The sequence below is a fragment of the Siniperca chuatsi genome, linkage group LG2 (genome assembly GCF_020085105.1).
Source record: "Siniperca chuatsi isolate FFG_IHB_CAS linkage group LG2, ASM2008510v1, whole genome shotgun sequence".
Lineage (NCBI taxonomy): Eukaryota > Metazoa > Chordata > Actinopteri > Centrarchiformes > Sinipercidae > Siniperca > Siniperca chuatsi.
Genome location: NC_058043.1, coordinates 27,849,982 through 27,859,888, shown reverse-complemented (window position 1 = coordinate 27,859,888; position 9,907 = coordinate 27,849,982). Strand labels below are relative to the sequence as shown.

At 40.2% G+C, this 9,907-nt stretch overlaps 1 protein-coding gene across 1 annotated transcript in view; it reads left to right on the top strand.

The window, feature by feature from the left end:
* Positions 1-1,537: 1,537 nt before the first annotated feature.
* Positions 1,538-9,907, top strand: part of prok2 (prokineticin 2) — a 34,702-nt gene continuing 26,332 nt past the window's right edge. Inside the window, exon 1 of the mRNA XM_044175952.1 lies at positions 1,538-1,693. The gene's annotated coding sequence lies outside the window, so the exon portion shown is untranslated. The remainder of the gene's footprint in view (positions 1,694-9,907) is intronic.

Here is a 9,907-nt window from a genome sequence, read left to right as displayed (position 1 = left end):
AAGCCATATGTCATGCCACAGATTAAGTACAGTAATTTGTCCTCTAACATGAAATAGTGGGTCTAAGTTTAGCGCACACAGCACTCCAAATCCCCTCAGATGGGTATCTCCTCCTTTTAACAGACTGATATTTATAGGGGGGCCATCTGAATAATTGATCTGGAAGTTGAAGTAGCCGGCCACTGCGTCACGAGGGCACAAAGAAAAGCCTGATAGCTGTGCCGGATGGAGTTACTGGAGCAGAAGTTTCTGACAAAGACGGAGGAGTGAGTGCAGCACTCTGCTCCGCTCTCTGCTGCTGAAGCTGACAGCTATTTGGAGCTTGTGGTTGGTTCTTTTCGTTCTTCATTATTCTCCCCTATGTGAGCTAAAGATCACAGTCGTTGTTCTGGAGCGTAATTTCATTTAACCACATTATTACACATGTTTGAACTCTGGCACAATGTTCTAAATTTGCACACATTTGCACATATTAAATTACTGTAGGGGGAATTCTAAATGAGTCAAACATTTACACTGCAGAAAATGCAAACATGTATAAAGAAGGTACAGCATGTTCCCATGACAGTGCAAGAGCAAAACACTTTTCTGTTTCTTGTTGACCTGCCTTTTCTTGTGTTTTCTCACTGCACAATGCAACCCCCTTATAGTGACTCAACATTGGTGGCCCCTTTCATTTTGCACTAATAAGATCCCCTTCATCTTTAATGAACATAAGCACCAAGGTCGTGTAATTGGTGAACATGGCATCATCATAGTGTGCAGCAAGATATTGAAAAGTCATAAAAATGTCATATGAATATTCAGGCAGCTCCACGCTGCCTGAGATGGACAACAACAGCTGTGCCCTTACATCTTCATCCTTCTACATCATCCTAATTATGGGGATATGTTAATTGGGCATCTGTTGCCTGGAGTCAAATTCATCTTTTTCTCTCTCTCTCTCTGCCTTTCTCCCTGCCTCTCTCTCCCTGTACTCATCCCTGCTTTCTGCCTCTCTGACTGACTGAGCTGCCTCTGAGGTGGAATCAGCTCTCTGTCCAAGCGTGCACCACCACCAGCATTACAAATGTGCACATACATGCATGGAAACTATAAACAGCAGCGCCACACATGCACTCCTCTCATGCATTTTAAGTCGTGCGACTGGCGAGATGCATGCACGCAAATGCAGCATATGGAGGTGGTGGCAGTCTTTGTCAGTTGTAAGTGGTTGAAGGCGTCAGCTTGAGCTGTGAGTCAATTAAGGAAACATACAATTTTCAGGGAGTAAATATGCAAAACACCGGCTGCTGTTCCTCTCTTCGACGTGGATCTAACGCAACACACATTCGGTGGTTGCTTTTATTCAAAGTGACTCGCAGTTCTGTGAGACCTTCGATTTTTAGCGTGGCAGCGAATCAAGCAGTGTTGATGCAGGTAGGGAGCTACACTGTCTAGTAAAGGCTAGTGTAGTAGAGGTTGCTTGAGGATCAGTGTTGGAGCGTAACGTTTCACAGAGAAAGTGAGTGCTGGAGTGTCACTTTGTGATAAATGTTTAAGAGGCTCTTCAGTTTCCTGTCCTCGCATGATGTCTCGGGCTGAGAGGACGGGATCCTGGTGTGTGTGGCAGCCACAGAGAAGCGTCTTCATCTCCTCCCATGAACCCCACTGTGACAGGCTGAAAGCATTCCAACCCAACCTCAGGTCTCAGGTACACGTTCCTGTCATTATTTGGTCGATGAGGCATGCTCATAACTTTATGCTTCATGTCCTCAGTATTGTGCCTGAGTAAATGACATTCTATGTTTACAAACAAATTACGGGTTTTTTACCAGTGGTTCCCAAACTTTTTGAAACCATCATATGTCACATTTGACACATATAAACTAATATCAATATTAAATGAAACAATATAGGCCTATAGTCAAAAAAAGGTCAGCTGTTTTATGTTGCTGTGCAGATTTGGAGATAAATATCACTGCCGCATCTGACAGTTTTTTCTTGAAGATGAGCTATTCCGGTGTGGGACATCTAGCTACTATCCACAGAATCCACAAAAGGCCATAAGCCAATAAGCTTTCAGTCTATTTTCAGTTATTTTGGCTGGCTCAGGTTCGGTCATCTCAGACCGTGATGAGGGCTGAGATGGTGTTTCTCAGTGGTGACAAAGCTTTCCATGGTTTGCTCTAACAGTCGCTATTTCTGACCACTACGTACCTGGAAAACTCTGTATATTTTACAGGGTTTTAATACAGTGATTTCGACGTTTATTGCTTATTTCTTCCATTTTAATACATTTGATACCATAATATGAAAATGTAGTTAATGTAAATGTCACCTCGTTGTTTTTAATGAGGTGAAATGTAATAAGTAAATTAAGTAAAATTAATAAATAAACAGTTTTCAGAAAGAAAAACGTGTTAAAATAAAATAAACTAAAAATATATCAATGATAATTAATTATTGGGTCTCCATAAAAATTATATTCCTGACAGTGTGAAGGAGAACATTAAAGGTCTGTCAGAGGAAGCAAACTCCGGCCTCTGGCATAAATGTCAATGGAGTGGCTACGCCCATCTAACCTGCGACCTCCACCCCCCTCACTTGTTACATATAGGGCGCAGTACTTCCTAAAGGGTGGCATTGGATTCAATCGTAATTGTCAATATAGACTTAAGAAGTAGAGGTCTTCATAGGACCTCAGGGCTGGGTCTAATACCTGAGTGGGATTTGTGTAAACTCAGCTCTGATAATGTGGCACATCATGGAGAAAAACGTTTTTTTTAGGTGAGATGTAGTGTGTAAAAGGTGGAGTGAAGGAAAAACTACTGGCTACACTCGGATTAGTTGATACTGATACTTTTATTCCAAATGTGGATTCTAGTTGAGCTCTCTTGACCTTCACTGCTCAACATTAGTAGATCCTTTTGATTTTTGCCTGCAATAGTCATTAAGCTCAAAATATTTAATAGAGTTCTGATTTAATGCCACCAGACATTGTTAATACAGGTGTAAAGATTCCTGTGATGGCTGATAAGTCACCTCGGATCAGCTCGTTTTCATAGTGGTGCCTAAAATCCACTGTGCACATCCAGGTATTAATTAGAATTCACATTTAAATAATTCTCACCTCTGAGCAGGAAAGAGAGTTCTTTTAAACCACTTTAAGTACAATTTTTCACTTGTTGTTCTTTGACAGCAGCGACACCTCAAGCTCTCTGTTTCCTTGGACCTTGGAGGCTGTACAGGGTTCATTTGTGGCTGTGTTACATGGAGATTTGCCGTTCTCTGATGATACATCCTCTGCTCAATTAGCCGTGCTGACGCCAACGCCTCCCCGAAGATACCTTGGAGGCAGACAAGATGAAGCAACACAGGATCCTGGGAAGCCAGGGGACTATTTTGAGTGACTCACAGCTTTGGCTCACTGCCCACATACGAAGGTGCGATCGTGGTGTGTATAGAGATGGGGAGCGAGGGGAGAGCGAGGCCCACTTGTGTGACTGCTCTCCCAGGTGAGAGAGGGAGTCCTTGAGAAATCACGACACATTGTTCTCTGAGCTTTCCTGCAACAGAAAGGCACACAAATCCCTATGCTCTGGTAGACTTTGTGTTTCTAGTAGGTAAAGCAGGAGAGTATTGTAAATGCAATGTTGTATTATATGCATACTTGCATGGATATATACTGTATATATATATATAGTAAGCATTGGTCACACAGTTAATCTGTGCAAAAACACCCAAGCGAGCATTCAGCACCACAGATGAAGACAAAATATAAAAAAATAATTGGATCTGCATTAAAATTGCGACAAAAAGCCTGGTAAACATAACATGATTGCAGAGAATACAGAGAAATAGTCTACAGCCATGCTAGCAGCTCTGTGCTGCACAGTGGCGCAGGTAGTATGTTTACCACGTTCACCATCTTAGTTTAGTGTGTTAGCAGGCAAACATTTGCTAATTAGCAGCTGAGACTGATGGGGATGTCATAAAATTTTGTCCTGATGATGGCACTAGATGAAAAGTTAAGGGATCACCAAAGTTTTTACAAATCCTCTGGGAACCATTAATGTCTGTGGCAAATTTCAAGGCAATCAATCCGATATTGGTTGAAATATTTCAGTCTGGACCAAAGTGGTTGATCAACTGACTGACCGGCAAAAAATACACTGAGACACACAGGGAAACATGGCAATACTGATGCAGACAGATAAGATGCAGGCTTACATTAAAGTGTGCAGGATGGGGAAAAATCATATGTAAGTGGACAACAAAGCAAAAAATATGCTACATAAAATCAGTGACACAAAACTGACAGATTCTCTGCAGAAGGGTGGAGAAAAGAGGAACAGATGTGTGTCATATTCAAAAAAAAATCTTGGAAAATAGTCTCTTGATAAAGACAGTAAGCATAGCTCCACTTTAGCAAACAAAAAAACTGACTACAGAGGCACATCGGGTTTCACACTGAGCTTTTCTTTTATCTTGTGCTGTACTCACCACACAACCCCCCAGAGGATGTAGGGAATCTCTGCTCTATATCATCTTTTTTTTCCCCCCTCTCGCAGTAAAATGTCCTGCCGTGATTCTGGATATCACAGCGGGCCAGTTGTTGGCACAGCACTAGAGAGAGAAGTGCTATGCAAGGGATTGTAGTGCTTCTGGTCATTTCTCTGTATCTACACTACTTTGCAGTCCAGGAGATGGGAGTCAGCCAAGAACAATGTAATCACACACTGAAAGCAAGAGCAGGAGGTTGATCAGACAAAGAGAAATGCATGCTTACAAGAATATGTAAAAACATTTCCCACAATATTCGACAGATGTGGTGGAACTTGATAAATAAATATATGAGTTATTAGGGTGGGAAAATACATCCTCTCTCTCCCTCTCAGTTTGACATTTTCTTTCAGTTTGTTACCTTTTGCCAGAATGAAACCTCACTTCTTCAATGGTCTCCTTCACCTCTGCAGTGTTTGAGTAATTCAAGGACGACAGAAACATCTGGCATACTTTACATCAGAAAAATATACATCACCAGAAGGTCAGCTATCTACTCGATGCATGGCTTTCATAACTTACATTTCATTATTACACAGGTATTGCAAGGTAACTATCTTAACTAAAAGAAGTAAATCTGCTGTGTTGTGTCACATTGTTTCATCACATCCAAGGGATGTTTTTGTTTATTCACCCTTTTTCTTCACAAAGCAGTTCCTCTGAGACTGAAGTCTATTTTACAAGAGTCCATGAATAAATCACTAAAAACAAGTACAAACAAAAAAAGACACAATTCTCACAAACAAGCTGTGCAAAACACTGACACAGTCACAGTGAAGACGTTGAGAATAACAAAGAAGCAATGTTTTGAGGGAATGAACAGGAGGAAGAATAATAGACAGGGGTACAGTATATAAAAGATAGGTGTATGCTGTCACATTTTGTAGCTCAAAATGATCCGTGGGACTCCAGCAGGTGCTCAGTTTATGGCCCAAGTTCTGTCTCTGTCTCTCGGCCCACAGACACTCTCAATATCAAAGATATACAGTATATATACTATACATATATACATATATATATATGTGTGTGTGTGTATATATATATACTATACATACATATATATATATATATATATATCAACAAATCAACAAACCACTTGCTATACCACACTGTGCTACACATAGCTATGCTATGCTATGCTATGCTATGCTATGCTATGCTATACTCTACTATACTACACTATACTATGCTATGTTATACTATACTGTACTATGCTATGCTATACTTTCCTACACTGTTATACTACATTATACTATACTATGCTATGCTATACTGTGCTATAGTATATTATAGTATACTACACTATACTATACTATTCTGTTATATCCTATATTACACTGTGCTATGCTATGCTATACTATACTATGCTACACAATGCCATGCTATGCTATACTATACTGTTATACTATGCTACTATACTATACTACTATGCTTTACTATACCATGCTATGCTGTAATATACAATATCATACTACACTACCTTTCATACCTTTCATGTTGCCTATTGAAAAAAACATCTTAAAAATAAGTCTGTATTACAAAAAAAATGAAATACTAATACTAGTCTAAATACTTGAGGTGGTCTTACAGTCCCATGGCAAAACACGCTTGTTTAGATAAATAGCACATAAAACTTAACAAAAGACTTTTTGTGGCATTAGGTCTGAGAGTCTACTAGTCCAGTAGGATCTATAATGATGACATCTGGAGCACACAGTTATAGTATTAGCTTTTTAATAAGGTTTCGATATAAAGCATGTCAGTTGTCCTGTCTGTTGAGGCACCGGTTTGAGATCTGAGTTGGCTGATGCATGGAGATTCCTTCATCCTTAGTTTACTGGTCCAATGTAATTTTATCTTTAGCTTGTTTGCAGTACTTCATGAGAGAAACTATTGTCCTTTATGGTTTTTCCACTTGGATTTCCACATCAATATTCCCTGTGTTTCCTTATTCTATGTGTTGTTTATAGGCCACATCACTTCCTGGGATGCTTTACACCGCTCTGGAAGAAGTCTATTTCTTAGATAGTTCACTTACCCCCCTTCAGAAATCAACAGTGATTATTAAATTAGTTGCAGTGTGGAGCCTAGCTCCACTCTTGAAGTCATCATTAAGCATTCCTTTGATTCACATTGACTCAGAGAAAAAGATCATCCCTGCTCTGTGCCCGTGCTCTCCCGTGGCTTTGTAAAGTCTAATTTTTGGCACAAAAATTGAAAACTCAAATTGCGTTGGACCTGCAACCGGCAGCCAGCTCAGTGGGACGCCTCCATCCTTTTAAATTCAGTCTATATGAAGGGCAAGTAGGGGTTTTTAGAGCAGCTTTGTTGACAGTTTTATTTTATTTCTTTCCCCCACATTTAGAAAATGTGTTTCTCTGTGTAGCCTACTGTTTACATCATCCCTCTGCTGGAGTTTTAGAAGAATCTCTCTTTTCTTCTGCTTTTCTGTGAAAGCCCTTTTCCCCCCTCACCGTGTGCCACATCCCCCAGAGCTCTCAGCTGTGTGCCCTATTTTTAGAGGAGCACTCTGGCAATTTAGCTGAACAATGCTGCAGTCGCATCTTTGCTTCCATGTGATCTGGTGGGATGTTGACTACAGGCATTACATTTGCATTGTATGTTTGGGTGAAGCCTATATTTCCGGACCTAAAAGCCTCTCTTAAGTATTGATACATTCAGTAAAATCTTATTCATTATAGCGAAAGGCATGCTCACAGAGTAATGTGCAAGCGATAACTGGATGAAAAAAACAATTAAGGTTAGGGATTTCTGTCATGTAAGAGCAATGTTTTTTCCACACGCTACTCTGCTGACTTTAAGACTAAATAAATCTCAACTAGGAGCACAAACAAATACCCTAGCTGCATATAAAAATGACTATGAGTGTCCCGCCCAAGGTTCACCATTATTGAACTGCATTACTATATTAACAGCCAGGCTGGGTTAATTAAATGGAAACCCTGTCGTGGCCTATAATTCAATGGAAGCAAGCTCAATTAACCACCTAATTAGAAGCAGAGCTTGCAAGAACCATGTGAATTCACCTTGTGTCTAATCCAATTTATTGATCGATGCTGCTCTGATAGAACTAAGAGTCACACAAAATGCAATAAGCCAACAGAGACACAAAGAGGAGGACATACATTGATCAGAGTATAATTAATAAATGATGTTGTTCTTGCTTATTTGTTGTTTTTATTTGCCTCCTAAGTACTTTTGTTGGCTGAATGAGAACCAGGATCTTTAGGTCAGTGTGCTTAGCTGTCCTTGACTTCCTGCTCCAAAGAGATGAATCCAGCGCAGAGATGTTATCGTCAGCGCATCTTGAAACAGAGCACTTACCCCTGAAACATGAAAAAAGTACTTGAAGAGCTCTTTCCTTCTGCTGAACATGAATAAACACAGCGGGGTCTTTTTCAGAAGATGCTAGATGCAAGTGAAGGCAGGCAGGGAGAAGCTGCAGGTGGACGCTGTACTCAGAGGAGTCCTACGTGGGAGGAAGGGAGTCTGATGAATGGGATGAGAGCCATTAAAGTGACATTGACAAAAAGGCAGGAAGTCAGATTATCATCTGGAGAGAGGGAAGTGTATTAGAGGTGATAGCCTTGGCCGGCGGCAGGTGAAATGCAGAGATCTGGGAGAAGTAAACGGCAGGCTGGGTCTTTAATCATCAGGCTTCCTCCGCGTGAGCTGGGAGTTCAGAGCCAGTGGGACTGGAGAGGAGTCAAGAACACCTTATATTTTTTTATACACAGACATACTTGCACATATTGCTTTTATGGCCCCGTGTTGGCAATAGCCATGGTGAGAGGCATTATGTTTTTGGGTTGTCCGTCCGTCCCATGTCTCAGGAACGTCTTGAGGGAATTTCTTCAAATTTGACACAAACGTCCACTTGGACTCAAGGATGAACTGATTAGAATTTGGTTGTCAAAGGTCAAAGGTCAAGGTCACTGTGATCTCACAAAACAAGTTTTTGGCCATAACTCAAGAATTGATGACCATATTTTACAGTTGGTCAGACAATAAATTGGTGACACTTTTGACTCAAAGGTCACTGTGACCTCAATATGACCTTGACAAACACGTTTGGCCAGAACTCAAGAACTGATGCGATAATTATGACAAAATTTCACACAGATGTTCAATGGGATACAACGATGAAGTGATGACTTTTTTACCCAAAAGGTCAAAGGTCAACTTTACTGTTTGTACTTTTTTGGCCATTACTCAGCACCATAACTCAGGAACAGAAGGGGAGATTGTGACCAGATTTCACAGTTGGTCAGACACTGAATAGGTGACACTTTTGACTCAAAGGTCAAAGGTCATTGTGACCTCAAAATAGGATTTTAGCGTTTCGAGTGTCATTGGAATCACATAACTGTAAACAACTGTGAGTGAGTGAGTTTCAACTACAGCTCAACTACAGCTCATAGCATGGTGGCCCTGAGAGTCAAAACACAACAACATTTCACAAAACATGACATTTCAAAAAACAAAACAATATTGGGATCACAGGCACTCCACCATTTGAATTCATTCATTTGTGGGACTTTAACTGATCTTTTATTAGGAGACCATGTGCTCTTTTGTTCTGTAAACAAAGGAGAGCCATGGAACTCAGTCTCCCACATTTCTCCAGGTATTCACATGTAGGTGTGAACTCCCCCCATGGACCCATCTTCCAGCTACTATTGGTCTGGCTGACCTGTGACCCATGATGTCACCAGGTCAATAAAAGGGTCACCGGCCATTGTTCTCTCAAGAGTGAATCATTTGCCAACCTCTATGTTGAACTCCAAATCCTTCAACCTACTAGCTATTAATGGTAATTTTGGTTATAGTTATTCATTTTATTATTAATCTGAGTTCCAAATTGATAGTTTAGTGTATTTTATGAGACTGAATCAATTAATTAGCTATCTTTTTCTCTTGTTTATCCCAACAACAACATTTCACAAAACACAACGACATTTCACAAAACACAAGATTTCACAAAACACAACAACATTTCAGAAACCACAACGACATTTAAGAAAACACAACATTTCACAAAACACAACATTTCACATAACACAACAACATTTTAGATTACGGAAAAAAGAGGGACAGCACTTCTTGTTTGTGATTGGACAGAACCCAAGTTCTGTAGACAGTTTAATGTCATTTCCTGTTTGTATAGCCAAGCCAAACCTAGCCTACTGCTCTCGGCAAGGTCCTTGCACAAATCTTAAACTGAGTTTGAAAGGCTGGAAGAGGAGATTGAAATCATAAGAGAATATTTTAACAAAGGACATGATGTAACCTAATTCCTGATATGCTTTCAACTTATCATGACATTAAAATGTCCCATGGG